At 35.9% G+C, this 7364-nt stretch overlaps 1 long non-coding RNA gene across 1 annotated transcript; it reads left to right on the forward strand.

Annotated features, from left to right (window-relative positions):
• Positions 1 to 680: 680 nt before the first annotated feature.
• LOC102027709 lies at positions 681 to 6717 on the forward strand. The gene is made up of 3 exons (XR_259300.1): positions 681 to 992; positions 1097 to 1261; positions 6451 to 6717. It is a non-coding gene; the product is annotated as an uncharacterized LOC102027709 (long non-coding RNA).
• Positions 6718 to 7364: the final 647 nt, after the last annotated feature.

A 7364-nucleotide genomic window follows, 5' to 3' on the forward strand; every position in this document is an offset into this window, starting at 1 on the left:
TTAGGTCTTGGTCTAGGCTGAGCTTGTTACTACAGTCCTTGCTTCCCCACCTCCTGCTAGCTGTGATTTTTCTTTTTGCTTTAAGCTCTATGAATGGTTTTTCAAGTGACTGCTGCTCAGAAATAAATGCAAACATTTAAATGTTTCATTAAAAAAAAAAAAAACTCTATGCATGGTTGCCCCAAGAGAATAGGACAGTCAATGAAACACTTGACGAAGACTTGATGAGTGCTCAAGACATATAAACACTCTCCCACATCAGATAAACTCCCCACTACCTTGCCAGAGTAATGTTACAGAACAGACAGGCCTAAATTCTAGTTGGGCCTTGTCTCAGAATATCACATGTAATATGCCCAGCAAAGATTTTTCAGGAAAACTGAAAGTGAGGGGAAATATAGCAGAAAATGTTCCCACCAGCCAGTATACATCACTTTGTTAGTTGCCCACGTAATAGTTAGAGTTCCGGTTCCCATTGCTTCTGGTCTCCTAGAAACAGCTGGTCACTGTGGTGCATAGCTGGTCATTATGATGCACATTGTATAAACCAATCCCCAATTGACAAGCCATTCTGCCCCTGTACTTCCTGTTTGCTTATCCATTATAAGCCCTACACCACCAGAGATCAGGGACTGATACTCTGGGAATTATTTCAATCAATGCCCATCCATGTAAATAAATCTGCCTCGAAATCTTGGGCATTGCTTAGGTGTTTCTGTTTGCCATTGCAGTATCACTGATTCATTGATAGAGTTAACAGGGAAAGTTGTCAAGGACAATTTTCTAGTTAGAACTGTTGAAGTTGATGTTGGAATGTGGTCAAGAAAGGTACCCTAGGAGCACCTTGTGAGGGGCCAGCCACAGAGGGAAGCCAAGAAAACACCTGAGGATGAGCCTGCCTGTGGAAACTGAAGAAACTGAGGAGGTCAGGGAAATAGAACACAGTGAGCAAGGGACAGAGTGACAGGAGTGACCACAGAAATAGAACTCAGGTAACAAAATAACTAGATTCACAGAAGTCATAAGAACATTTGCTTACACTCAAAATGGACAAAAAACTGGCACAAATGGTCCTAACAACTATGCTTTCTCAAAGGAACACTACTTGTGAGGTTGAGAAGGAAAGAATCACACATCTGAGACCAGAGTTGAAATGTCCCTGTCCCAGACAGCCCAGAGGAAATTCCAGGAAGGGAGGCTTGGAAGTATCAGCCACTAGATGCACACTACTGTCCTTTGCTGACACAGTCCTTAGGAAAGGGTGAGTATCAGGGGCTGCTACACTGATTGGATCATCCCAGGTCATGAGAGACGCCTTTGTGGTACATGATGGAGACATTGTTATCACCTGAAATACATAGGAAAACCAAAAGATAGAAAATTCACTGAATTGATTCATAAAAGGATGGAGATGACAGAGGAGTCTGTGAAATTTAAACTATGTCAATACACATTATCTAAATCAAAGAAGAAAAAAATGTTGAATAAAATCTAATGCATACCTCAGAGATATTATTAGTAATGCCAGTGGATCAGCACGGTAAATAATTTCAATTTGAGAGCAGAGGAGAGAGAAAATAGGTCAGCAAAATAGGAAACAGTATGCTATTGAAAACTATCAACTTTGGCTGTTGGACAAAAATTTATGGATTCAAGAAATTCTCTGAAGACCAAACATAACTGTAAAAGGAAATCATACTTGGGTATATCTTAGTCAAACTTATGGAAATCGACAATAAAGAGAATATCTCAAAAGTAATCAATAAATTATCAACAGGGAACAATAATTGGAATGCCATGGAATTCTAATCAGAAGTGATCCAGGCCAGACCTGGTGTGATGGATGTATCTGAAATCCAAGCACTCTGGGAGCCTGAGGCAAAGGGTCCCAAGTGTGAGCACCTTAGTAACTTAGCAAAAATAAAGGGAGAGGGTATAGAAAAGGGCTAGGGATATAGCTCTGTGGGATGGCCTCAGGTTCAATCCCCAGGACCACAAAAATGAGACTTGTACAATGGCCCAATATATAAACTATCTGAATGATGTTAACAGTGTACATTGTTTTAAAATGATAATTCTGCAGTTGTTGAATAAAGTGTTCTATGAATATGAAATATATGGTTTTATTGATTTGTTAGATGTTTTATCAGTTGTTTAGAGATGGATGTTGAAACCTAGAATGATTGGGAAGTTAGGGATTCCTCCCTTATTAAATTTTCTAATTTTTTGTTTCAAGCTTCATTACTAAGAAAATCTAATTTGTGAGGTTTTGTTTTCTTTATTAACTGAATATTTTCTTCTTATGTAAATAAAGTCTTCTTGTAAATGATGAATTACATAAACTGACACTCAGAATTCTGACCAGTACAGGTACTCTTGAGAATGAAAGTAAAATATCAACAATTACAGAAAAAGGAAAAGTGAGATAATTTGCCTGATTATGTCTACACATAATGCTGAATGTGGTAGTTAAGGGTGGGAAAACAGTATGACAGAAGACATTGTCTCTTCAGAAAGAACTAAAATGCACTAGAAATGATAAACATATGAGGAAGTAAAAATCCTTTCTGTTTTAAATAATCACTAATCATTACAGCAAGAATAGCATTTTCCATGTATTCTGGTTTAATACACAAACTATGGCTTACACTCTGACATACTGGAGTAGTCAATAACTCTCACAATTGTGATTGTTCTAAATATCACAAAAAGTGGGACAGTAGTAAAAGATGATAAAAATAGTGAGGATGCAAATTATACTCCTTAGCGCTATTACTAAAAAAGTAAAGCAAAGAGATAAAGTCAATGAAAAATTTTTAAAAATTTCTAAAAATTACTCAAATACTTAAATAAAAGATAATAAAGAAATGACAGATTAATAAAAGACAAAAAGAACACACAGAAAGTGTTATTGTCTGTTTCTGTAAAACTCTTTTTTATTTATGTCATATACTCTGAGTAACTACTCTGAAGATAATGATGAATGTGTAATAACTATTGTTGTTCTATTATTATTCAATTATGAAATTTTTTTTCTTCATAAAATAAAAATTAAGAGACTTAAATGGTATGATAGAAACTACTACATTAAATCTTCATGGACTAAACATTTCCATTAAAAAACTTCAAGTATTAAACGTAGGTTAATACATGAGACAACTCTATGCTACCATAGCGTGCACGGAAGGAACAGCTAGAGCTTACAGAGTTATGCCTCTATCTGGTAATCTGAGAAACTGCTTTTAAGATAACAGTGTGCAATATAATAACCATTGTTATTTTCCTATCATTTTGTTTTGAAATTCTGTGTCATTTTTATTGTTTTCTTAAAAATTCTTTTCAAAATAAAAAGGATGCATTTTAAATGCAACTCCAGCAACTGGTTGAAAATAAATACAGGAAACAAAGATCTACTAAACAGCAAATATGTTAAACCTAATGTGGCCATAATACCACATAATGGCCATTAAGACCAAGAGTATTCCAAAGATAAAGATATCCAGGTCTTAATCAGAAAAGAAGAAATTCAAGAGGAAAATAACATAACAATAACATAGATTGGCCTACCAACAAAACCTCAAAATGTTCAACGCAAAATTGAAGAGTGAGTCCTCCCATAAAGAGGGAGTTACTAATACCCCTCTCCAAGCAGCTGATAAAATGTACAATATTATACAATGTGCAATAGTAATAAAAGCATTGATAGCTAAAGTGATCCTTACAAATCTTGCACTTCATAATTGCAGGCCAAATTATTCTTTTTAAATTAACACTGTTATAGTAGCCAGCTATTATATAGGTTCGTTATGGGCCAGATATGCTCTTGAGAACTTTAATGCATTAAGTCATTTATCAGAAGTGTTCCCCTATGTGTGGTGAATGAAAATATTTCTCTCATTTTAGAGTCTAAATACATGATGGAAGCTGTTATGGACTTGCGACAGGCATTGACCTTGCAAATTGCATACCTAACGTGCTGCAGCATTAATGTACAGGGTGAAACAAAGCACTGCTCTTTTGTGTAATCAGAACAGTGTGCCACTGCATTTACAAGAGTGATTGATAACACCAAGGGCCAACTTAATGGTCATTATTTTAGTCATTAACCTACATGCTATTATTTGTTTATGTCTAAAGCTCCTACAGTGCCCATCTCTTCATGAAACCTATGTCTAAATCTCTACTGTCACAGTTTGAATATTCTTTTCAGGGAATTTCAGCCTTGTCACAATCCTGGAATGTATCCTTATATAGGATTTGTCTTCAGTTAGTTTGGTGTAAATTTGTTACAATAACTTTCGATAAATTTACCATGAAACCCTATTTCTTTCTGAGATTTTATTTTATTTTTTTGTTTTTGTTTTTTTTTTTTTTTTTTTTTTTTTTTTGGTTTTTCTCTGGTTCCAGGAACCGAACTCACGACCTTGCGCTTGCCAGGCAGGCGTTTTGCCGCTGAGCTAAATCCCCAGCCCCTCTCTCTGAGATTTTAAAAGAGGAAATAACCTGGCCAAACCTAGGAGGACATGCTTCCCTTAATAGACTATAGAGGAACTTTTAAAATTGTCTTATACAATATTATTGTTGAAAATTTTAGAATACATAAATAAATTAAATGTCAAAAATGTGTTCCTCTGAGCTTATAATGACAATTCCCAAATTATTAGAGTAGGTATGGCCAATTAAGAGATTTTAAAAACTGAGAGAAAACACAAACAACAAAATTAAGAAAGTCTGGACTTGTATACCCCTTGCAAAAGAATAATTAAAGATAATGAATAGATTTATTCCTGTTTATCCTAGAGAAAGAAAATCTCCAGTACTTGGGTATTTCTTTCATTTTACATGTATTATTCTCATCTTCTTCCATATTTAAAATTTCATAACTTTTTATGTGTAGTTGTATTCATATTCCCATGTGATATTTTTATCATGAATACATTCTAACAATGTTACATTTAATGTTTAAATATAATAATTATATTATTGGTAATCAATGTCTTACGATTTATTGTTAAGATTTAGATGGAATCAAAATGAACTCAGTTTTAAATAATGTGAAAGATAGTAGTTTAAAAAGTGTATCCCATCTTTCCATTTTTCATTGAAAATAAGTAAATACAATGTGAAACTTATGATGCTCCCCAGAGAAGGGAAAGCAGTTGTCTGATACTAGCCTGAAGATATTATAACGGAGAATGGAAAGTGCAGAATGAGGTTGGGTAGATTTATCAGCCTCAGTTTGCAGAGCCTTTGGCAAACAAAGAGTCAAGCACTTGAGTAAACAGTTCAGCAGGAAATTATTTGCGAAATGCTATCCCATGCCACGGTCAAATACGCCTGCCACAGAGCCGGTGGTGCAGAGGAGAATTTAGCGCTGTCTGCAAATCAATGGCTGGGTGCCACTGTGGGTGCCCGGCCAGAGCCTGGCAGAGAGAAGCACAGTGAGCCCGGCAGAGAGAAGCAGAGTACCAGTCACCAACTACAACTTCTCCATTTGCATCACACTGGGATTCAGGTGTTGGCTGAGAAATCAAAAAGTGAATTTGTCGTTGCAAGAAAGTCAATATTTTACCAATAACCCTAGGCAGTGATTTAAGAGACCATTTTGTGCACACCACTTACTTCTTCATACACACGTGCATTGTTATTCATTGCCATGGATACCTGGGAGCAAAGCAATTCTGAAGCGAGTGCACTGGAAACAGTGGCACTTTACAAAGCAAGGCTTTGTGATTCATCAGAAAGACTGAGTTATCGGAAGGGAAGTTCTGTGGGTTGCAGAAAAGTCAATTTACATCATTTGTCCTATATTGTTCACAATTTTTTCTTAATGACTATTTCCCATTTAATGAAATCTGATACAAAGTTGCACTGTGGAGTCTATCCTTCCTAACAATGACACACCCAATCAATGTCACGAGAACAGACACAGAACAGAATGTAAACTCAACATTTAAGAGAGATAGAGCTTGAATGAGAGAATAAATTCAAGTGTACCAAATAAGCCTGGTGTCTTTTTCAGAACTGAGGTTTCCTTGCTTTTTTATAAATGGAAATATAACTGATATTAACACTCTTTATTGAATTAAAGTAGAGAATCTCTCTCCTTTGTGGCACACAAATACATACGAAGTAACTAAAAAGACATACTCCCTATCACTTTTCAAAACAGATTTCCAGTTAAGAGAAAAATGAATTATTGTCGTGCAACTATTTTCACTGTAAAATTCCTTGCCTCTTTTTTCCTTTGCTTTGTGGAATAAGAAAAAGATCAAAATTTATGTTCACTAAGATCTCGCTCATTTTTTTTATTTCTGTCAAAGAATAACTTCTTTCATTTATTTATTTTTCCCATTAATAAAAGCACAATTTCTGAAACATACTGTTAATCTTGAGACCAAGTGAGAACAGTTACCCTCTAGACTATTTTCCAATTTCTTCTTTCTGCAGAGTATGTAAAACAGCCACGTGACCTGCCCACGTGTGTCCAACACCACACGCTAACCTGAATATTGAAGTTTGAAAAATCTACCTTGGAAAAGGCAGATCTCTCTGCTTCAAGGTTGAATACTGCATTGTGCATTAAGTAAAGGAAAAAGTCACCAGCTCACAATGGACATGCACTTGATCAACTGACAACAGTAACTTCTTTCTAAATTCGTTGAACACGAACATCATCACCCAGGTTAATGAGAGTATGCAAGAATCAATGTCCTAATAAAGATGACCATACCTATTATGAAATCTTAAGTTCTATAAAATGCATCTGAAAATAGCTTCACAAAGTACATTCTGCACCCATTTTCTACTTACTGTAAATATACACCCATTAAAAATTCTAGTAACTGTGTGAGAGATTCAAGAATGTCATGTGCCTTGTGTGGTGTGAATTACAGACCAAGAACCCTGACCCAAAGAGCCATGTGCCCCAAGGAGCCTCAGAACTTAGAGACAGTCCCTGACCTGTTTCCCACTCAGCACCTTCTCACTGTCTCCTAATTGTTCTGGTTTTAATTCTCTAAACTCCCATCTTCTCCGGTTCTTCCGGTTTTGTGTCTTGCGTAAGTCAGATTCTCCAGATTTCTCACTCCCGACACCACAACTGGCTTATGACCAACCCCGGTCCTCCCCTGTAGCACTTGTTTGTAAGCCGGGCTTCTGGAAACAGACATGTGTGACTTGGTTTTCAGACACTCTTCTGTGATCATTTGAAAAATTTGTTCTGAATAGTGTAGCATCTTGTGAGCCACAGTTTGCTCTGTTCTGGCCATAGCTGAAATTATAATTTTTCCAGTTCTGCTCGAAAATAACAATATTTTCCCCAGTTGAAATTCTTTTCTAGTCACTTTTTAAATTTTTAAATT

This window comes from Chinchilla lanigera, unplaced genomic scaffold, assembly GCF_000276665.1.
Source record: "Chinchilla lanigera isolate Chin_1 unplaced genomic scaffold, ChiLan1.0 scaffold00003, whole genome shotgun sequence".
NCBI lineage: Eukaryota > Metazoa > Chordata > Mammalia > Rodentia > Chinchillidae > Chinchilla > Chinchilla lanigera.